Source organism: Microtus pennsylvanicus, chromosome 3 (genome assembly GCF_037038515.1).
Source record: "Microtus pennsylvanicus isolate mMicPen1 chromosome 3, mMicPen1.hap1, whole genome shotgun sequence".
Classification (NCBI taxonomy): Eukaryota; Metazoa; Chordata; class Mammalia; order Rodentia; family Cricetidae; genus Microtus; species Microtus pennsylvanicus.
The window spans coordinates 54,645,869-54,669,129 of NC_134581.1; the positions used below are offsets into that span (position 1 = coordinate 54,645,869).

The 23,261-nt window shown below is 40.6% G+C and overlaps 1 protein-coding gene and 1 pseudogene across 5 annotated transcripts in view; both read right to left on the bottom strand.

Moving 5' to 3' along the window:
• Csnk1g1 (casein kinase 1 gamma 1) overlaps positions 1 to 17,769 on the bottom strand; it is a 121,244-nt gene extending 103,475 nt beyond the window's left edge. For 2 of the 5 annotated variants that reach the window (XM_075965442.1, XM_075965445.1), the window contains exon 1: positions 17,582 to 17,769. The gene's annotated coding sequence lies outside the window, so the exon portion shown is untranslated. Of the gene's footprint in view, positions 1 to 10,717; positions 10,832 to 17,581 lie in introns of all 5 variants that reach the window. The other 3 variants (XM_075965443.1, XM_075965441.1, XM_075965440.1) reach the window with 3 other exon arrangements.
• Positions 17,770 to 22,357: 4,588 nt separating this feature from the next.
• On the bottom strand, positions 22,358 to 23,201 carry LOC142847017 (peroxiredoxin-5, mitochondrial pseudogene; annotated as a pseudogene).
• Positions 23,202 to 23,261: the final 60 nt, after the last annotated feature.

Here is a 23,261-nt window from a genome sequence, read left to right on the forward strand (position 1 = left end):
CACAACCATCTGTAATGGGGTCTGGTGCCCTCTTCTGGCCTGCAGGCATACACACAGACAGAATATTGTATAAATAAATAAATATAAAAAAAAATTGTCCTCTACTAGCATCTCTTAAAAAATTAAAAGGTCATTTGGAACCAGGAGATGGGCAGGCAGGTGCTTGAACAGTTATTTGAGAATTCTCTAGCATCTTTCAAATTCTCTAGCACTTTTTAAAAAATGTGTGTTTGTGTTGTGTATGGATGAGAAACATGTATGCCTGGTGCTTAGAGAGGTCAGAAGAGGGTGTAATACTCCCCAGAACTGGAGTTTCAGATGATTGTGAATCACCATGTGGTACTGAGAACTGAACCTGAGTCCTCCACAAGAGCTGAAATTGCTCTTAACCACTGAATCATTGCTCCAGCACCTTAAAAAAGAAAAAGGCCTGTTGGTGGTGGTTACACACCTTTAATTCCAGCACTCAGGAAGCAGAGGCAGGCAGGTCTCTGAGAGTTTGAGGTCAAAATGGTCTACAAAGTGAGTTCCAGGACTGCCAGGGCTGTTACAGATAGAAACCCTGTCTTGAAAAACCAAAAAACAAACAAACAAAAACTTTGGCCTCAAACTCAATCATCCTGTTTTTACCTCCCAGATGCTCAGATTACAGAGGTGTACAAACACAAGGAAGACTATCATTGTAAGGAGTTTCCCATATTACTGGAAATAAGCTGTGGCTATTCTTAACACAATATGTTAAACTGCACAATGGCAGAAGTTTGAAAATTAGTATGTCCTATCTATACTGCCATTTTCTCATTCCTTTCTTTTTTCACTTTTTTTTAAAAAAAGATTTTTATTTATTGTGTAGACGTTCCTACTGCCTGTGTATTTCCACGCCAGAGAGGGCACCAGATCTCATTACAAGTGGTTGAGAGCCACCATGTGGTTGCTGGGAATTGAACTCAGGACTTCAGGAAGAGCAGTCAGTGCTCTTAAGCTCTGAGCCATCTCTCCAGCCCTCTTTTTTCATTTTTAAAGTTCCTTTTAAAGATGTTTCTTAAGGGGGTTGGAGAGATGGCTTAGTGGTTAAGAGCATTGCCTGCTCTTCCAAAGGTCCTAAGTTCAATTCCCAGCAACCACATGGTGGCTCACAACCATCTGTAATAAGGTCTGGTGCCCTCTTCTGGTCTGCAGACATACACACAGACAGAATATTGTATACATAATAAATAAATAAATAAATACTTTTTTTAAAAAAAGATGTTTCTCAATTTACCAAGTAACTACTAGGAAGTGTTAATTTCCCTTTCTAAGATCCCTCAACTTTCCCAATATGCGATTTTTGAAAATTTGTCTATATAATAAATTTGCCTTCATAATAAAATCTAAATTTTAATTTATTTTTATTTTTTGGTTTTTTGAGACATGGTTTGTCTGTACCTTTGGAGCCTGTCCTGGAACTAGCTTTTGTAGACCAGGCTGGCCCCAAACTCACAGAGATCCACCTGCCTCTGCCTCCCGAGTGCTGGGATTAAAGGTGTACACCACCACCACCAGGCTAAAATCTAAATTTTATTATGAAATTATAAGACCTTTTATTATAAAATACTAACCTGATATAAATATAGACAATACTGAAGAACAGAAAAGTGATTTAGAGTAGTGAAATTCTCATTTTCCTCATTATTTTTATTATATTATTCATGCAGCAAAATGAGCAACACTACAATTTTAAACTGGCTAGCTTTCATTTCTACTCTCAGTTAAAAAATTTTTCATACAAATATGCAACTTAACGCCATCCTTAATAAAGTCTCTCCTGTCACGGTTTCAGGATGTGGGTCAATTTCTACTGGTACAGAAAGCTTAAAAATTTTAAAGCTACATACATCTCATTCTTTGTGGCCTATTAAAAATTACTCAGAAATATATTTTATGGCCCAAACCAATGCAATCTCAATACTGCAATGTGCTAATAAAAGTAAATGCTCTGCAATCAATAACAAGTAAATGACTATTATTTCAGCATATCTCAGCTATAGAGAATTAAGTATGGTTTAACAAGATCAAGGGTAGGGTTCGAGGCCAGCTTGGTCTACAGAGCAAGTTCCAGGACAACTAGGGCTGTTACACAGAGAAACCCTGTCTCAAAAAACAAAACAAAATGAAAACCAAACAACAACAACAAAAAAGGTCAAGAGTAGAGAAAATACTGACTCACAGATGGGTTGAAATAGTAAAGCAATGGGCATCAAATCCAGGAATATATGGCATAAATGCCTCAATTTCTTTATTGATAGAATAGGAATGACCTCTAAAGAACAAAAAAAAAATCTAATCAGAGATGTGGAACTACCCACCAGGAGTTCTTTATACCCTTATACCTGTTCATTCTATAAAACAGCTTCAAGGTAGCTTATGAAAAGGCAGAGCTTATTAAATAAAAGTAGCTAGACACAAAATACCCTTAACTTAATAAGAGACCTCTTCTCAGAACCACACACAGGGCTGAAGGAGTTGGGCCTTCCACATTCACATTGAACTGATAACCCTGAAAAGAACTCCACTGTGCTTTACTCTGTCTTAAAAGCTAGTTTACCTTTATTCATTACAACTATAATAGGGCCAGAAACTTTCCCCTTCTTTTCTGTGACGCTATACTGAATTGTTTGTTTGTTTCTGATACAGGGTTTCTCTATATAACAGCCCTAGATGGTCTGGAACCTACCTTGTAGATCAAGTTTGGCCTCAAACTCACAAAAATACACCTGCCTCTGCCTCCCAAGTACCGGGTTCCATGACCCTCACCAAATTTCTTTATCAAAGAATTATAGTATGATGGAAGCTGTGGAAATGGCCCAGTCTATAAAGTCTTAGTGATGAAGTATGAGGGCCTCAGTTTTGTCTCAGGCACCCAAGTAAAAAGACAGGCATAATGACACACAAAAATAATTCAAGTGCTGGGGAAACAGAGGCAGATGAGATGAATCATAAATTAGAGTTGATTGGATAGCAAATTCAATTAAGTGATAAGTCCCAGGTCCTAGAGAAAGACATAGTCTATAAAATCAAGGTGGGAGAGGGGAAAGATGGTTCATCAGTTAAGAGCAGAAAACCTGAGTTCAGTTACCAGCACCCACATCACACAGCTCAGATGCCTGTAACTTCAACTATAAGGGAATCTGACATCTCTGGCCTACAAGGACACCTGCACTCATGTACACAATGCCACAAACATACATGAAATTTAAAATAAAAAAATCTGAATGGCCGGGCGGTGGTGGCGCACGCCTTTAATCCCAGCACTCGGGAGGCAGAGGCAGGCGGATCTCTGTGAGTTCGAGACCAGCCTGGTCTACAGAGCTAGTTCCAGGACAGGCTCCAAAGCCACAGAGAAACCGTCTCGAAAAACCAAAAAAAAAAAAAAAAAAAAATCTGAATGTGGTGGTTCATGCCTTTAAGCCCAATGTCTGGAGGCAGAGACAGGTGGATCTCTGTGAGTTCAATGCCAACTTGCTGTACTGTATAAAGTGAGTTCTAGACCCACAAGGCTACATTGCAGTAGCATTTCATTTGTATTTTAATAAATAAAGCTTAAATGAAGATCAGAAAAGTAAAACAGCCATACTGACCACCCTTACAGATCAGGCAGCAATGACACACACCTTAAATCCCAGTAGCCACACTAGCCTGCCATAGAAACCAGGTGTTAGTGGTGCACGCCCTTAATCCCAGAACTAGAGAGGATTATAAAATGGGAAGAGACAGCTCTCAGTCTCATTCTGAGGTTTCCTGGAGGCAGGATCACCATTTTTGGACTGAGATTGAGGTAAGAGCCAGTGGCTGACTGTTTTGTTTTTCTGACCTTCAGGTTGAACCCCAATTTCTGTCTCTGAGCTTCACTACATAGTGAGACCCTATCTCAAATGAAGAAACAAACAAAACCTTTGGGGCTAGAGAGATGACTGAGACATTAAAAGGACTAGCTGCTCTTCCAGAGGACCCAGGTTCAATTCCCAGCACTCACATGGTACCTCACAACCCTCATTTCCAGAGGTTCTGACTATCTCTTCTAACCTTCGTGGGCATCAGGAGCACATATGATACACATACATATAAAGTCAAATAAATAAGTCTAAAAAAACTAAGGAGAAACAACCTTTTGGTGCACACCTTTAATCCCATCACTTAGGAGACAGAGGTAGGTGGATTTCTATGATTCAAAGCCAGTGTGATCTATATAGTTAGATCCAGGTCAGCCAAGATTACATAGCAAAACCCGGTATAAATAACTAAAGCAAACATACTCATCTTGTAGCGGACTGCAGATTAGTTCCCAGCACCCACAATGGGCAGCTTACAACCACCTGTACCACCTGCGTCAGGGGAGCCGACATCCTCTTCTGAACTCTGAGGGCAAATGTGCACACAGACACACAAATAAATAAAAATAAATCTTGGACCGGAGGCATGGGTCAGTGGTTAGGTGATGTGGGATGCCCTTCTATATGCTGTGAATATGTTTTATTACCACTGGTTAATAGAGAAGCTGATTTGGCCAATAGCCAGGCAGAATAGAGCCAGGCAGTCCAAACAGATATATAGGGAGAAGAAAAGCAGAGTCAGGGAAATGCCAGCAGTCACTGGAGAAACAAGATGTGAAGTAATGCCAAAGCCATGAGGCAATACATAGACTAATAAATAGGTTGATTTAAGATGTAAGAGCTAGTTAGCAATAAGCCCAAGTCATAGGCCAAACAGTTTGTAATTAATATTAAGCCTCAGAATGGGTATTTGGGAACTGGCAGGCGGGAGAGAAACCTCCAGTTGCAGTTAAGAGCATTTGCTACTCTTCCAGTGGACGTGAGTTCAGTTCCAAGGACCTGAGTTCAGTTCCTAGCACCTATATCAGGCGGCTCATAACTGTAACTCAGCTCTAGGGGGATTCAACACCTCTGGCTTCCACATGTGTGCACACACACAAACACCCCTATATATAATTTAAATAATAAAAAATATGGTGGAAAGCTGCTGCAAAAAGACACCCAAGGTTCACCTCTGCCTCCACATACATCTGTGTGATAGAGGCAGAATAATCAGCACATGGTAAGTTCAATGACAGTTCAAGCTATGTAAAACTCTGAAAATCATCAACAGCAACAGCAACAAAATCCCACAGACAAATGAAATCAAAGACAGTATAGGCTACCTGAAACTGTGTCTCAAAAATAACAGCAACAGTAACAAAATTCCACAGAAAAACAAACCCACAAAATAGTAAAATACCAAACTTAAAATTTCCCTATAGTAATATTAAGAAATATTTATACCTTATTATAAAGTTTTAAAACACTGAAGCTTTCAGCAATGGCCATGTTTTAACTTTGTAGAACCCTATAATAGTTGAAAGTCTTGAAGAGTTATTACTATTTATGATAGTTGAATATTACTGCTTAAATTAAAATTATATTTTCAAAGGAACAACCCAAGAGTTCAATAAAAATTACTGCCATAAAAAAAATAGTAGTAGTCTGGTAGTGGTGGCTCATAACTTTAATCACAGCACTCTGAGTTTGAGGCCAGCCTGGTCTATAAAGGGAGTTCTAGGATAGCCATGACTACACAGAGAAACCCTCTTTCAAGGAACAAAACAAAAACAACAAAAAGAAAAAAAAGGAAAGAAAAAAAGGGAGGCTTGGGAGACAAGTTAGCTAATAAAAAATGCTTACTATGAAAATATAAGGACTTGAGTTCAAGTCCTAAGCACCCACCTAAAAAGAGCCAAGCATGAATGACTGTGCTTGCCTGAAACCCAGCACTGGGCAGCGGAGAAAGGTGGATTCTGACAACTTCCTGGTCAGACAGCCTTGCCAAAAGAGCAAGCTTCCAGTTTAGTGAGAACCTGTATTAAGGCAGAAGGTAGAGAACGACAGAGGAAGATACTTTATGTCTTCCTGTGTCCTCCGCATATATGGATGCAACACACACACACACACATACTCACAGGCAGGCATACTCACATACACACACATACACATTTAATTAGTGTTTTTACATACATATAATAAGAAAAATATACATTATGTCAAAAGTAATACTACTGTATCTTTTATACCCCTGACATTACAACTAAATTACATTAAATTCAATGTTATAAAAAAATCATATATGTTATATATGCTATACTTTTTGGAAAATTAAGTTCCATATGATACCCTGTTTCTAGGACTAGCCCTTTACTATTAATGGTTATATTATTGATATGGGACATGTCATTTTTTTTATTGAGCACACTAGAATTATCTCAACTAGAGGTGTGAACTCTCTTTCGGTCACTTCAGTTAAAGTACAAGGAAATTCTCCCACTTTTGTGACTGGTAATTCTAAAAGTGGGAGTTCCTAAAAAATGTAAGGAATATACTTTAAGTGGTAAGGACTAAGGAGAGTGGATGTTTGGCTCTTCCCAAATAAAAATGTATTTGATGAATCTGAATAATCTAGTATATCCTAATATACTTTAGTATGAAAAGAAAAATATTCAAGAAATCCAAAGTTGAATAGAAAGAATATCCTATGAAAATGAATGGAATGTTGATGAACTAAGAACTAAAAATTCTGAATTCTAAAAAGAGGTAAGCTCCTACCTAACCCAAGTCAATATTTCTTAATCATAAACTGGCATGACTATTCAAACGTAAGTAATAAAATGCTTGAAAAACTTTAAAAAGTTTTAAAGTAAAGTGAAAAAAATTTATTGTCCTAACCTGCTCCACACACAAATACCAATGGTTCTGAAATCAGTACTGGTAAATGTGGCAACTCAAATTGAAAGTATGCTTAGTAACTGCAAGGCAGTATTTCAAGGACTAATCTCAGTTTAATCATAGCTGAGTGCATAAAGACATTAATGCTGTCGGTGCTGTCCTAACAAGAAGCTAAATTTCAAGGTATTGCACAGCCTTGCTTGCGAGAAAGCTAAAATGTCAAGATCTAAAGAAAACTGTTAACTATATAAAATGCAGTAAAAGCAGATATTCTTTATTAAATGCTAGTTACACTGAGCAAATCTCACATTTCTAGAGTAGATACTCAGCTCCTACGTTAGCAAATAAGGCTAATCAGAGCTGTTAATGGCCAGGCTAAGCACTGTGGGAATATCCTAATAGAAAAACAGCCAAACCTAGCAGTTTCTCTCTGTGTCTGTCTGTTTCTCTCTTCTGTTGCAGAATATTATTTGAACTAGGTAGAGATGCGTTACATTTGTTTCTGCTGCAGAATATTACTTTAACTATGTGAAGATGTGTTGTATTTGTTTATGCTGTATTTAATGATGTAAAGATGTGTGATATTTGTTTCACCTTGCCTGACTAAGGCACTTGATTGGTCTAATAAAAAGCTGAACGGTGCCAGTAGCTAGGCAGGAGAGGGATGTGTGGGGAGGCAGAGAATAAGGAGGAGAAATCTATGCTCCAGAGAAGAGAATGATGGAGAGAGGGACACACCTGGGGCCAGAGAGAGCAGGAACGATATACAGAGAAAGAAAAAGAGGGAGGGAGGGAGAAAGGAAGGAAAAAGAAAGGGAGAAAGGTAAAAAATCCTGAGGCAAATGTAGATAAAAAAAAAACGAACAGATTACAATAAGAGTTAAGATAAGGCTGATCATTATAACTGATAGTGAGTCTCCACGTCCTGATTTGGGAGCTGGTTGGTGGCCCAAAAGAAAAAAGTCTGGTGTTCTCTCTCTCTCTCTCTCTCTCTCTCTCTCTCTCTCTCTCTCTCTCTCTCTCTCTCAAAATGGGGACTTTTCCATTTTTTAAGGAAAAATTTAATCTTACACAGGTTTGTGGCTAAATAGAAATCAGCAAGCACTTTTACCCTCAAAGCCATCTTACCAGATCCTGGATAGGCTTTTAACATCTCAGGAGACTGGAGCAGAAAAAAATTGAGTTTGAGGTCAACATGAGCTACACCAAAACATAAAGAAATACAAAAATTTTGTCTCCAGAATGAATGAATGAATGTATTTTCCCCCTGGATAAATAAGCTTCCCCTGGTGAATTTAATGAAGTTCTCTAGCCTGACTCTCCTTCCCATCAGAATTATCACCCCTTTATATTCCTGAAGTACTCAGAGATTGTATCAAGTTTGCACTTGCTACTCTACCTTTGAAGTCTTTCTTCAACTTAATCAATAAAAGTACACACCATATCTTCAGTTTTTTATCACTATAGTACAAGGATAATGACGGATACAGGGTAGCAACTCCAACATTAGTTCCTCATTTAGTATTGATTCAATTTAGAATTCAGAGCCTGGGACTAATATAGTAATATTTTGTTTATGATCTAATAAATAAAGCTTGCCTGAAGATCAGAGTGCAAAGCTAGCCACACTAGTCAGCCATGCAGGCCAAGCAGTGGTGGCACACACCTTTAATCCCAGCAGTCACAGTAGTTAGCCATAGGGGCTGGGCAGTGGTGGTGCATGCTTTTAATACCAGCACTAGAAAGGAAAACAAGGCAGGATGAGACAGGAACTCACCCTGAAGATTTCCTAGAGGTAAAAGTTCTCTAGTGGTTGGCTGCTTTGCTTCTCTGAGCTTGAAACCCATTATCTATCTCTGGGTTTTAATTATTCGTGCTACAGGCTGGAGAGATGGCTCAGAGGTTAAGAGCCATGTCTTCCAAAGGTCCGGAGTTCAATTCCCAGCAACCACATGGTGGCTTACAACCATCTGTAAAGACATATGGTACCCCGCTTCTGGTTTGCAGGGATACAAGCAGGCAGAACACTATACACATAATTAAATAAATCCAAAAGAAAAAAAAAGAACTCAAAGCTTGAAAATATTTCTAGTATATTCAATTCAGGAAATTATATCCTCTCTTTTTTAAATATAGTTATACAACAAACTCATTTTGAGTCAGTTAACTCCTTCCTTCCCTACTAGATAAACTGGAGAGAAAATATTAATATCGATAATTAATAGTCTCCAAATGGCTTCCTAAGTTGCTTCCTTAGAGCAAATGGCTTTTCTAAATCCATTAAAGAATGTTTCAAAACAATTAAAGAATCAAAGCACACACATTTAAAGACGCTAAAGCCCTGAATAGTTGTATAATTTGTTTTCTCAACAGATGTGCATCCTTCAAGCCCTGAATTCACCAGATGCATATTAATCTGTACTTTCAATAACATGCCATTCTAGTTTTATAAATACACTATCATATAGCAAAATTCAGGTATTGCTTTATAGCATTAATTAGCAGGTTATTCCCACTATACCAAAAATACAGTAAGATTCATTTTAATACAGCCAAATATTTGCTCACTAAATATAAGCTATGATAACCTCACCATTACTTTGGCACTTGCTGACTTCTATTTAGAATATGAAATATAATTTGCTAGAAACTAAAGCTGATGTCACAGGCCTTTAATTCCAGTACTAGGAAGACAGAGACAGATGGACCTTTGTGCGTTCAAGGTCAGCCTGGCCTACATAATAAGAACCTGTCTCATAAAATAAGAAGAAAAGAAAGAAAAATAATACAATAGTTTATTAAGATATTTTAAAAAATATATGAGTGTGTGAACCACATGCAATCCCAGTGCCTTCAGAGGTCAGAAGACAGACCTAAATATAAACAGTAAAATGAAAATGTATAAAGATAGTCCAGGAGAAAATCTTGGGGTCAGCAATAATTTTATAGACAACACCAATACTATCCATGGAGGGAAATTACTAATTATACTTTATAACATTAAAAATGGGAGTAGGGTGAAGAGAAGGGTCCCTGATTAAAAGCAGTGGCTGCTCTTTCAAAGGATCTGGGTTCAGTTTCCAGCACCATATAGCAGCTCACAACCATCTAAAACTCCAGTTCCAGGGGATACCTTTTTCTAGACTCAACAGGCACTACAGAAAGGAACATTATGCACATACGATAAACTCAGGTAAAACTCACACAAAAATAAATAAGATTTTTTTAAAAAAATTAAAAATAGCAGGGTTGGAGAGATGGCTCGGTGGTTAAGAGCACCGCCTGCTCTTCCAAAGGTCCTGAGTTCAATTCCCAGCAACCACATGATAGCTTACAACCATCTGTAATGAGGTCTGGTGCCCTCTTCTGGCCTGCAAGCATGAATGTAGGCAGAATACTGTATACACAATAAATAAATAAATCTTTAAAAAGAAAAAATTAAAAATAGGCCAGCAAGATGGTTCAATGGGTAAAGGCACTTACCACTCAAGCCGGATATCATGAGTTCTATTTTGGGGGCACAGGCAGAGGTAGGAGAGAACCAACTATACATAGGTGTCCTTTCACACATGTCCACACATCATACACACACAAAGTTTTCTTTTTTACATGTGTATATGTCCACCTGATTGTGCACTATGTGCAGTGTCCCCAGAGGTGGAAATGGAATTATAGGCAAAAGTGAGCTGCCATGTGAGTGCTAGCCCAATAGGTGAACCCTTGATTCAGTGAAAAACCTTGTCTCAAAAAATAAAGTGGGAAGGTTGGAGAGACAGCTCAGTAGTTAAAGGCACTGACGGAGTGCTTTAAAGCAGCTCTTCCAGAGGTCCTGGTTTCATTTTTACCACCCATTTGGCAATTCACAACCAGCTATAACTCTTAGGGCTCTGATGTGAGACATCCACATGCATAAAACTAATTAAGTAATTAAAACAAAAAGAGAATAACTGAAGACAGCCAACACTGACCTCTGGCCTCCACACGCACACACGTAAGTGAGCACACTTCCACGTCTCAGCACTTGAAAAGTGGGAGGCCGGAAGATCAGGAGTTCAAGGCCGGTCTATACAAGGTGAGTTTATCTAAAAACAAACAAACAAACAAATAGTGCGTTGTAGCCCTCAGTCCCAGAATTCGGGAGGCAAAGGCAGGCAAATCTCTGAGTTCAAGGCCAGGCTAGCCTATCTAGTAAATTCCAAGCCAGGGCTGTGCTACCTTCTTTGTCTCACAAGTGAGGGGGGGGTGCTGTAAAGGTAGGTATTTCTACAAGCCTTCAAAACCAAACAAGGCAAAACATATCCTAAAGGAAATTATGGACTGCAGTTAGCAATGTACCCACACATTTATTAATTGTCACAAACGCATTGTACTAATGTAAAATATGAAATGAACAGGTGAAACTATTTTTAAAAGGAGACATAAATAGAACTTTCTGTACTATCTGCTCAATTATTCTGTAAGTCAAAGCTAGTAAAAATATTAATAAAAGAAAAACACAGTAAGGCATACACAGCCATACATGGCAAATGGTACCATTGTAGGCTACAGAAATTCTAGAAAAGTAAAAACAAAAAGCCAATACCCGCTCCTTTTCCCTGGCATTGATCATGCCTCTGTTCACTCACATCTTCATCAGAATGACCACTGGGAAATGGACCAAAAATTCAACTGGAAAACTAGTAGGAATCTGAAATGTAATCTGATTATCACAGACATTCAAGTACACACTGAGTGCATGCACACACCCCTTTGCTCATTGCCAATCACAAGTATTTCATGACTTATTAAGAGGATGTAAGCATGCATGGGCAGCCCATAAAATGATGGTTCTTTTTTTTTTTTTTTTTTTTGGTTTTTCGAGACAGGGTTTCTCTGTGGTTTTGGAGCCTGTCCTGGAACTAGCTCTTGTAGACCAGGCTGGTCTCGAACTCACAGAGATCCGCCTGCCTCTGCCTCCCAAGTGCTGGGATTAAAGGCATGCGCCACCACCGCCCGGCAAAATGATGGTTCTGTTGAACTTGTCCATATTGGGTTTCATGTTCTAAGTTGATGAGGACAACTGACCAGGTCTCTTCCTCAAGAGGGCACCAGATCTCATTACAGATGGTTGTGAACCACCAGGTGGTTGCTCGGAATTGAACTCAGGACCTTAGAAAGAACAGGTAGTGCTCTTAACAGCTGAGCCATCTCTCCAGTCCCGCAGCTGATTTATATCCTCTCCAGCATTACCAGGGCATAAATTTCATTTTTCAAATCAGCTGAGTGGTAGTGGCGCTTAGGAGGAAGAGGTAGGCATACCTCTTCAGTAAGTTCCAGGCCAGCCAGAGCAGTAAAAAAAGAGGATGTAAATCTCTGATACTTTTATTGAGAGGCCCAGAAGTCCTTTTTACTGAATAAGGAGTTAGTATGTGTAGGAGAAACAGACATAGATCCAATGCTATGTCTCCTAGAAAATTTATGCAGCATTTTGAAGGTATCAAACTGTAGTACTCTGACTTCCCCAAGCACTAAAAGAGGTACTGTACCAAATCCTCTCTGGTGAAAAAGGCAATAGCTATTTTGTCCACCCACCTTCTCTGGCCATGCTGTAAAAGCCAAGAGAAAATCCTTTCCCAGAATGCCCACACCTCCATTGTGACAGGCAAAGAAAGAACAATTGCTATCCCTGGCATCCCAGCCCCCACATAACTACACTGCCCACTTGAAGCTTCTAAGTGAGGGACAGACTACAGTGGTGTAGATAGTCCATCTGTCTTCCTACCTCACCAGAACATTCCTGCTGGAGACAAGCGCACGACTCTCTTCTGTCCAGATGGCTCTCTTCAGGCCATTTCTGGGATACCACATTAGTTCTCCTTTACAGCCTATCCAAGATGCCTGGCTCTCTCAGGCCATGCTAAGTACCAACTACTACAACCTCAGCAAGGTATGCTTTTTTTTCAGTTGTGGAAGTCCAATAGCCCCTCCCTGGGGTTTATTTAGATTGAAATGTGACTAGAACCTGCCTGCCAAAATAATCCAAATTGAACTGGGCATACATATTGGATGAAAACTAAGCTACAGTATATAGGTAAGGAGAAATTATTGCTACAAGGTGCTATAAAGTGGGTTTGTCACTAAATAAAAATTCTCAGCAGACTTTTGCTGGCTGTGATCTATCCAGGGAATAAAGATTTAGACAGTATCATTTATTCTAATACTCTCCTTTCTTTAACACAGCTTTCACCAAAATTAGACTATAGTAAGCAGGAACAAGAAAAACGGTTTATCAGTGCTGGGCCTGGTGGCACAGCCCGTAATCTTAACACTTGTGAGACATCGGCAACAGGATCAAAAACTTAGGGCCAGATGGGCTACATGGCAAGTTTGAAGCCAGCTTGGACTAATAAACAAACAAACATTTACCAAGATAATAAAAAGATACAAGAAGCTAACTCACACAGAAAATATTAAATAATTCAACAATTATCTTGAAGCAATGCCTCCTATTGTCCTATACAGCAACATAACAATCCAAGTCATTTAGTTACACATTCGCTGAGAGGAGTTGATATTATATAATCCAAATCTACTGGAGGTTTATATTTTTGAAAAATAATCTGATGAATTCAAAGCCATAAAATATGGAAGGGGCGAGGAAAGAAGGAATGTGAAACAGATGGCATCTAATTTTTTTTCCCTTAGTCCATCTTGAACACAATCCCAATAATGTCAAAATCCAATTTGGCTTTCTAAATAAGTAATCTATAAAACCTAAAATGGTAATTCTCAAGTAAATTCACTCTTTTTTTTCCCCAGCTTCTCGGAGATTCTATATTAGGCACAAATGGGTAGAGTTAGCTATTAAGAGAAAAACTATCATTTTACAAATTCAAGGTTCTTCCAGGAAAGTCTACTATGTATGTAAAAACACTGAAGAAGTTTTTATCAAAAATTGGTCATACTGAAATCTAACTATGGGGGCTGGAGAGATGGCTCAGTTCTTCCGGAGGACCGGAATCAATTTCCAGCACTCATATGTCAGCTAACAACGGTCTGGTCTGTAAGACCAAGATCTGGCCCCCTCACATACACATGCAGACAAAATACCAAGGCAAATAAAATAAAAATAATCATAAAAATTCTAGCTACATTGTCTTTTTTCATAATATAAAGATTACTTAACTTGATAAGAAGCTAATTATTTCATTAAAATATACTGTTAGAAACAAGCTCAGGAGAGAACAGTCATGTGGCTGAAGTAAAAAACAAAGTATTTTCTGGACTTTTTAAAAAAATTTTTTTTATAGTGCATCAGTGTGAAGGTGTCAGATCACTTGGACCTGGAATTACAGACAGTTGTGAGCTGCCATGTGGGTGCTGGGAATTAAAGAGCAGCCCATGCTCTTCACTGTCGAGCTATCTCTCCAGCCCCTTAAAATAACTTTTAACATCCCCACAATAACTCTTTTATTCATGATTTAACAGCAGCACAATACAATTGACTACTTTGCTTAGTCTATGATTCTACTATATGGTGTGTATGTACGAATGTATATATGTGTGTATGTTTCCCTACATATACCTCCTCTATCATGTCTAAATTTCTAAGACTATTAAAGACATGCTCAAAGGAGAGTCAGTAGTTTTAAAATTCCCTCACAAACCAATTACACAACTGACAACTGCAAAGGTCTTTGGATTGGTCATATATTTTACGTGGAAAAGATCACCAAGGAAAGTATCTCCAACATTTTTGCATGTATGGAATATATTTTAGGCAGAATTTTCATATCAACAGCTATTATCCTATTCCTTATATGAAAATAAGTGGATTATTAACATTTTATTTAAAAGGCAGGTTAAAAAATGGGCACTGATAAAAGCAAAGACAATGTTACCTCAACTTTAAGATTCAAAAAGTCATGAAAAATAAGAATTCAAAAAACATAGCAAAACCCTAGATTTATATTTAAAACTGTTCCCTAAAAAGGGCCATTTAAAATTTTGAATCGTTTTACCAAAAATCCTCAACTATAGCAAAACATAATTTCAACTCGGCTTAAAACAGAGATATTGAGGGACTGGAGAGATGGCTCAGAGGTTAAGGACGCTGACTGTCCTTCCAGAGGTCCTGAGTTCAATTCCCAGCAACCACATGGTGGCTCACAACCATCTACAATGAGATCTGGCGCCCTCTTCTGGCCTGCAGTCATACATGGAGGCAGCACACTGTATTGTATACATAATAAATAAAATCTTTAAAAAAAAACAGAGATATTGAAAATTTCTCTCAATTTTACAAAAAATGTGCAAACCTCTCTGAAAGGTCACACCAGATTGAAAACCTCGTACCTACTTTTCATGCAAAAAAAAGTAAAGGGAGTTATTTATATTCAGCCTCTTTTGAGTACAAAGTACATTTGAAATGTTTCAAATTACTAACCACAAAGAAAACCTGTTAGTTGAAAATCTGACATAAGCTGGGTGTGGTGGTGCCTGCTTTTAGTCCCAGCATTCAGGGAACAGAGGCAGATGGATCTCTGTGAGTTCCAGGTAAGCCTGGTCTACAAAATACGTTCCAAACCAACCAAAGCTACAGTGAGACCCTTTCTCTCTTTTTTTTTTTCCTGAAGCTGAGGACCGAACCCAGGGCCTTGCACTTGCTAGGCAAGTGCTCTACCACTGAGCTAAATCCCCAACCCCAACCCTTTCTCAAGGAAAAAGAAAAGCCCAACATAATAAGTTACATTGAACTGTTATTTTAAATCCACAAGGCAAATAAGTATTTATCAAGATTTCATTTTCTAAGTTATTTCTATATTCTGATAAATAACGATTTAAAGGGAAAAATTTATTGTATTTTCATTTATTTTACAGTTTATATGTAAGAATTCTCTAGGTGAGGTATAGTTGTAATCCCAGCTCTTAAAGGAAAAGAGTGTCTCAAGATCAAGGTCATCCTGAGTTATATGCTGAGACTGTCTCAAAAAACAAAACAGAATTAAATTAAATTTTCCTAATACTATAAACTAAATCTAACTAAGATGACTCATGCAAGTGATGTTGACCTTAATCTTAAAATTACAACTACTTTCTATTTTATGTTCCAAGTCTAATAGCGTTTAAGAAGACATGATGTTAAGATTTAAATAAGTTACTTATAAATTTTTTTTTACTTCAATCCATATATAACTGTGGTTTATCTGAGAAATATCTATCAAATGTACTTTGGTCATTTCAAGATAAAAAACATACAGTATTTACTACATGCTTTAAGAAACTATTGAAGCTAGGCAGTGGTGGCTCTCTCCTTTAACTCCAGCACTCAAGAGGAAGAGGCAGGCGGATCTCTGTGCGTTTGAGGCCAGCCTGGTCTACAAAAGCTAGTTCCAGGACAGGCTCCAAAGCCTGTCTCGGAAAACAAAACAAAACAAAACAAAAAGAAAAAAAAAAGAAACCCCTCAAAATGTTCTCTTTGAACATTACCATCCAGTTCCCTTTTCAAAATCCTCTTCCACTAAGTTGGGCTACTCTAACTACGTAATGACAATCTTGAAATTCAAAGGTGCTTGTTTTAAATGGAGTTATATAAACAATCACTTCTCTTATAACACTGATTAAAATTTAACTCCTATTTGTGAAGAGACTGAAACTCTGCTATAGTCTATGACTTGCCCAAGGTCAACAACTCGCAAGAGGCACAGGCTGATTCAGTCCCAGAATTATCTTTCTCAAAGCCAACATTTCCACTTGAGTACAATTATCTCCTTAAAAGATTAAGAGACAGCTCAACAGCGGAGAGGGACTCTCTCCAAATGTTCACTTGTTGTTCTAAGACTTGTATCACTAAACTACCTACAATTCGGTCAGCTAAACAGAAATGAAGAGAGTATTTCTGATTCGTTTAAACCACAGGTTTGGCAGATGAAAAAGGCTGGAAAATACTTGCCTCAACATGTCTCATCTAGACCTCCATTTATATGGATTTGTGCGTGTGTATGTGTTTTAAGCATGTACATTTATAAGGCTACGTTTTAATAGATGCTTTCCAGTATTGCACTTTTCTAAGAAAATTCATACCAGATACATACATATCGCTCCGGGAGACTGCTAGAATATGCCATCCTGGCCATTTGCAAATATCCAAAATACCATCTAGGGGCAACAAATCCAGTTCCACACTCTTTTCTTTTATGATGTGATGCGTGCCCACTTGGGGGACAACCGCTCCTATAGGGCGCCGGGGCGAGAGAGCAATAAAGGAAGAAGCGGGGGAAGCGCACGGAAGTTGGGTGGAGGGAGGTCTCATTACCCACTCTTCTGCCCTAGCCCTGCCAAGGGCGGCTCCGCGATGCCCAGCAGACATGAAACCCCTACAAGTCCTCGAAGCCCGGCTCTGCCCCAGCAGAAAGGGTCTGGGACGCGGACAGTGTGAAGTATGGGATGACCACAGCCATTCAGCAAAGTCCGTACCCTGATTTCGGCCTTGAATGATGCTCCCCCTCCCTCCCCTTTCGGAGCGGGAGCGGGCACTCCAGGTGGGAAACTCCCGGTTTGCATTGACCGAAGTCTCTGCCTCAGAAAGGCAGCCTCCTGCGACCGAGTCTAACCGGCCACCCGCAACTCTTCGCTCGCAAGGACCCTAGTCCCTCCATCCCGCCCCCGCAACCCGCCACAGACAGGCCCGTGCCCCACCCCGGATCCCGGCGTCCCCCGCCCCGCCCCGGAGAAGGGTCCCCCCCAAAGCCCCTCTCTCTCACACACGCACACACACACACACACACGCACACACACATACACATATCTCCTCAGATTGGTCTCCCAGACCCAGTCGAAGCCAGAGCAACTACCTGTATCGGCCGCACTCCGAGGTTCCAAGGGGGCGGGCGCGGTCCCCTCCCCGAGACGCCGAGTGATTCTCACGGCCACCCTTAAAGCGACGGCTTCGCTTTCCCAGGAGCGGGAGGGAGACGAGGAGGCGGAGGGGTGGGGGGGAAGGAGAGGAGTTGAGGGGCGGCCGGAGCCAAACCGGAAGTACTAATGCTGGCCCCACCCACCTCCAGGAGCCGCAGCGCATCCTGGCTCTCCCGATAGGACAAACCCTCAGCAGTCAATGAGAAATTCAGATCACCACTTCCGGGTCGTCCATGCTGCAGCCCCTCCTTAGCAACAGCGTGGGGTTGCTAAGCGGAAGTGCCTTTAAAGATATCCACCCTCCATTTCTTCTGGGGCTGTTGGGCGGTGGGTCGGGAACTTCGTGTTCTCCTTTGGCAATATCCTTAGACCTTTAATTTGCAGTATTAGACCAAGTAAACGCCTCGCTGCCGCAGGTAGTCTGGTTCCCTCAGCTATTCTCCAACACCAGCGCCAAACTACACACACCTCCTCGCCTCTTCTCGAATCCTAGGCAAACCCGGCGGCTCCTCCCAAAGCTCCTCTCTCAGGGCCCTAGCGGGAGTTTCTCCTGGTCTAGCAGGCTTCTCCCTCTGGTGGATTTCCTGTCGTTTCAACCAGACGTTTGCAGGCATTTCGTTCTGAAACGGCCCGAGAAGTCGAATAGAGGGTAAGAAAAGTTTCGTCTTAGCTTGTTTTCTTTTATTAAAAAAAGGTTTAGCGTATTTATATGTAACCTGGAAATAACGTAGCTCTATCTAAAAGAGGTGGGCGTTCCATGTAAATTGACCAGGGAAAAATTATTCCCTAAAACAGCAAAGCAAGAGTAAAGAATACCAGTAACTAAGCTTGAGTAAGAAGACAACTAATCCTTCAGAATAAACCATCATACCTATTCCGTGAACAAGAACGTTGTCCATAAAAAAGCCTCATTAAGGCCGGGGATGTAGTTCTATGGTACAGCACTTGCCTGGCATTGGCAAGGTCCTTAGTTCTATCCCCTGGCACTGAAGAGAGTGGGTGGGGGCAGTGGGTGGGGAGCAAAACCTCATTTAAAGTGGGCATGGTGCGCACGCCTTTAATCCCAGCACTCGGGAGGCAGAGGCAGGCGGATCTCTGTGAGTTCGAGACCAGCCTGGTCTACAGAGCTAGTTCCAGGACAGGCTCCAAAGCTACAGAGAAACCCTGTCTCGAAAAAAAAAAAATTAAAGTGGGCATGGTAAGCGGGCCTGTAATGCTTGGACTCCAGAGGGAGAGAGCATAGGGAGTACAAAGCCCAGTCTATATGGGGAGTTCCAGTTTTAAAACATTTTCCTTAGCATGCCTCGGGCACTAGGTTCAATCTCACATTTAAAAAACCGGTAAACGATGGTTGGGCAGAAGCCAACAAAATAACCCTCTCTTTATAAAATGACCCGTATAATTTCAGTCATTACATTTAAAGAGAAACCTGGGTGGCGGGAATCATCATGAGACTTTATATTTTGAGTCAGGACACTTTGAAGCCCGGACTGACCTGAACTGTGTAGACCAGGTTGGCCTTGAACTCAAGAGATCCATCCACCTGCCTCTGCCTCCTGAATGCTGAAATTTAAACCATGCATCACCAGGATGGACTGGCTTTCCTAACTTTAGCTTCGAAATATTTTTCCGCCGATTTGCAACTGCAGGCCCCAATTTTATCAGTCACAAAATTACTGGTAGACTGTTGTTCACCTCAGCTAGGATAGAAAACTAGGTTTGGTAACTCTGTTCATTTCCTAGACCCACAGGATGATATTAAATTGATTCATCCTAGGTAATCAATTCAGTAAAGCTTTTAGAGAACCACTTTAACTTCTGATGTACCAGTAGCAGGTTGTTTAATAAGCCTAAAATATCCCCACCTCTGCCATTATCATGTGTGTCTGATACCACACACACACACACACACCTGGCTCCAAGTGATGAGTGATAAAGCACTACCAGAGTTTACTATTTCAACTGCCAATGGGTGTAAATACAATCCTTTAACTTCTAAAATAAATACAAATCTGAGCCCAATGAGCAACAGCTTATGATGTACGTAAAGAACGATAACATGGTTATGTTTTTTTTAAATATTTATTTATTTATTATGTATACAATATTCTGTCTGTATGTATGTCTGCAGGCCAGAAGAGGGCACCAGACCTCATTCCAGATGGTTGTGAGCCACCATGTGGTTGCTGGGAATTGAACTCAGGACCTTTGGAAGAAGAGCAGGCAATACTCTTAACCACTGAGCCATCTCTCCAGCCCCCCATGGTTATGGTTTAAAACAAAAACGGGGCCTATAGAAATTACTGCCTCATTAAAAAAAATTAAATTATATTCAACTATGAGCTTAAGCTCCTGGCAATGCACACACCTTTACAGAACACAACCCCTACTGGAGTGCTTTATAAGCAGCGTTTAGCTCCTTCCCTTACTGCTTTGGGGCTTTTTTGGTTTGGTTTGGTTTGTTTTCTCGAGACAGGGTTTCTCTGTGTAGCTTTAGAGCCTGTCCTGGAACTCGGTCTGTAGACCAGGCTGGTCTCAAACTCACGGAGATCTGCCTGCCTCTGCCTTCCAAGTGCTGGGTGGGACTAAAGGTGTGCACCACCACCACTCAGCTGGGTTTTTTTTAATTCACTTTTCTATGTGTCTGAAAAATTGAGTTGTGTCCTAAATGATCAAATGAGCTTTTGTAATTCTTTCATTTTCAAATACTCATTGTTTGGAGACCTTGAAAGATAAGTAGCAAAGTCCTAACCTAAAGCTACATGTGTGAGTTTAACTACACTTTTGTAATTTTGTAAATGTTACAGGAATCCATATTCTTTTATTATTATATTTATTTTGGTGTAGGCGTATGAATGTGGAAATTAGAATATGCTCAAGGTCCTTCGCTCCTTCAACCAGATTGATCCCAGAGACTGAGCTCAGGTTGCCAGGCTTGGTATTAGCAGCAATTGCCCTTCCCTTTGAGTTATTCGGCTGGGCTAGGATATACTCTTAATATGAACTGCAGAATATCATGTTCATAGGCTAGATCTTAGTTGCCTTCAAAAAGCCAGTACAGTACCTGTATCATGTGATTAATATGGGACTTCCAGCCTCCTGTCTTTAAATTCACTTTTTAATTTTATTTTCTTTGTAATGACTTAATGAATTAAGTTGAGTATGGTGCCTGTAATTCTAGCACTTCAGAACTGAGTTAGGAAGATTGACATGAATTATAACCCACTCTGGACTAAACAACAAAAAGAGCAAAGGGAGTGGAGAGATGGCTCGGTGGCTAGAAGCACTTGCTGTTCCTCTAGAGGACCTTGGTTCAATTCTCAGCACCCATGTGGCAGCTCACAACTGCCTGAAACTTCAGTTCCAGGGGATCCATACCAGGTGTGCATGTGGTGCACATATATATGTGCATACAGGCAAAATATTCATACACATAAAATAAATGTCTTTTTTAATAAAGCAAATTTGATGTTTTTTTGGGAAACTCAGTACTCTAGAGTAACTAGTGCTGAACACGTTAGAGTGTTAGTTAGGTAGCACACACCTGTATTCTCACCAGCACACAGAAGACAGATTGGGGACCAAGTTCAAGACCACTCTGAGTTATAAACAATAAAAGAAAATATGTACTGTTAGAGTTCATCTGGTTTCTCTAAACATAAAAAACAAAACAAAACTTGGGACTGGAGAGATGGCTCAGTAGTTAAGAGCACTGACTGCTCTTCAGAAGACCAGGGTTCAATTCCCAGCACCCACGTGGTAACTCACAACTGTCAGTAGTTTCAGTTCCAGGGGGTCTGACAGCCTCACACAGACAGACAGGCCGACAAAACAGCAATGTACATAAAATAAAATAAAAATAAATGATTAAAAATAACACCAAACTAGAAATGAATAGTTTATGATGACTACTTAGGGCAAGAAAGAAGAAATTTAGTCAGATTTACCTTTTTTGTGCCTAAGTAATAATCAATTGATGCACAAGTGATTCAGAGAAACTCAGGATATGTGACAAACAGTAAAACATTAAGCCTAACGAAGAGAAGGCTAAAGAGACAACATTTTTAAATAACTGAAAATTGATATGTGGGCCAGGCGGTGGTGGCGCACACCTTTAATCCCAGCACTTGAGAGGCAGAGGCAGGCAGATCTCTGTGAGTTCGAGACCAGCCTGGTCTACAAGAGCTAGTTCCAGGACAGGCTCCAAAACCACAGAGAAACCCTGTCTCGAATAACCAAAAAAAAAAAAAAAGAAAGAAAGAAAGAAAGAAAGAAAGAAAGAAAGAAAGAAAATTGAAATGTGGAATAGCACATCCTTTCAAGAATGGGCCAAGCAGGTATGTAGAGACAGCTCAGAGGTTAAGAGCACTTACAGCTTTTCTTCCAGAGGTCTTGAGTTCAATTCCCAGCAACCACATGGTGGCTCACAACCATCTGTAATACAATCTGGTGCCCTCTTCTGGCATGCAGGCAGAACATAATAAATAAGTTATTCTTAAAAGATTTTTAAAAAAAAGAATGGACGGTAAATAGATGGTAGTTAAAACAACTCAAACTCAACATTCTTTCATATTACAGTTGTTGAGTGATAGAACAGTCCATTTATTGAGGAGTTACTGTGACTTCTAACCATCTTTCCATCTGATTTGATGACAGTCTCCTCTGTTTCTGTATACTATTCTCAAAAAAAATTTTTTTTTTTTTGCCATGCCAAAGGCAAAGACGAAAATCAGACTGTTTATTGCAGAAATATGGTCAAGGTTCCATTTAAGGGGCCCCAGGTGAGGAGGGGCTGGACCTCTGGGCCCAAAGCTGGGCAGGGAAGATGGAGCAACAGAGGACCTCCATCTGGCCGGGTCTCAGGGCTGGGAGAGGACGCTGGAGGCCAGGCTGCAGGTGAGGCCTGTGCCATCCGGCTCCACATTCAGCGCCTTCACTACGCCATTGTCTACCACCATGGAGAACCTCTTCAGCAGGCGGTTCCCAAAGAGAGACACCAAAGAATAGCCCAGTAATAAATCTGTCTCCTTGCCAAAGGCCCCAGTTGGTTCAGCCAGGAGCTGAACCTCGCCTTTCGCCTGATGGGCTCGACCCCACTCTTCTGTCACAAAGACGTCATTAACAGTCAGACATGCCAACACCTGCACTCCCTTGGCCTTCAGAGCCTCATCTTGCTCCACAAACCCAGGCAGATGGGTTTTAGAACAGCCAGGGGTGAACGCCCCAGGAACTCTGAACAGCACACCTTTCTTGCCCTTGAACAGCTCTGCCAGGTTCACCTTCTTCCCAGGCTCCCCTTCAAATACCTCCACGGAGGGGATGGCATCTCCCACCTTGTCGGGGCCATAGCCACTGTGGTGCTGCTGAAGCTGCGGGCCCTGCTACGTTTCCACCCCGCTGCTTCCCGGCTTGCTCTGCCGGCCTCACACGTCCAGTTAGCCGGGGCACGGAGCACTGCACGGAGCACCGAACCAGCTCTGCCGCCCAGATCGTGTATCCCTGACTGCAACATGCCCGCCCCATTGTCGCAGCCCTCCGCCTGTCGCTAGGTCTCCAAAGATTTTTTTTTTTTTAAAAAAAGGACCAATTATGATAATGTTAGTTGGACAAGGCCCT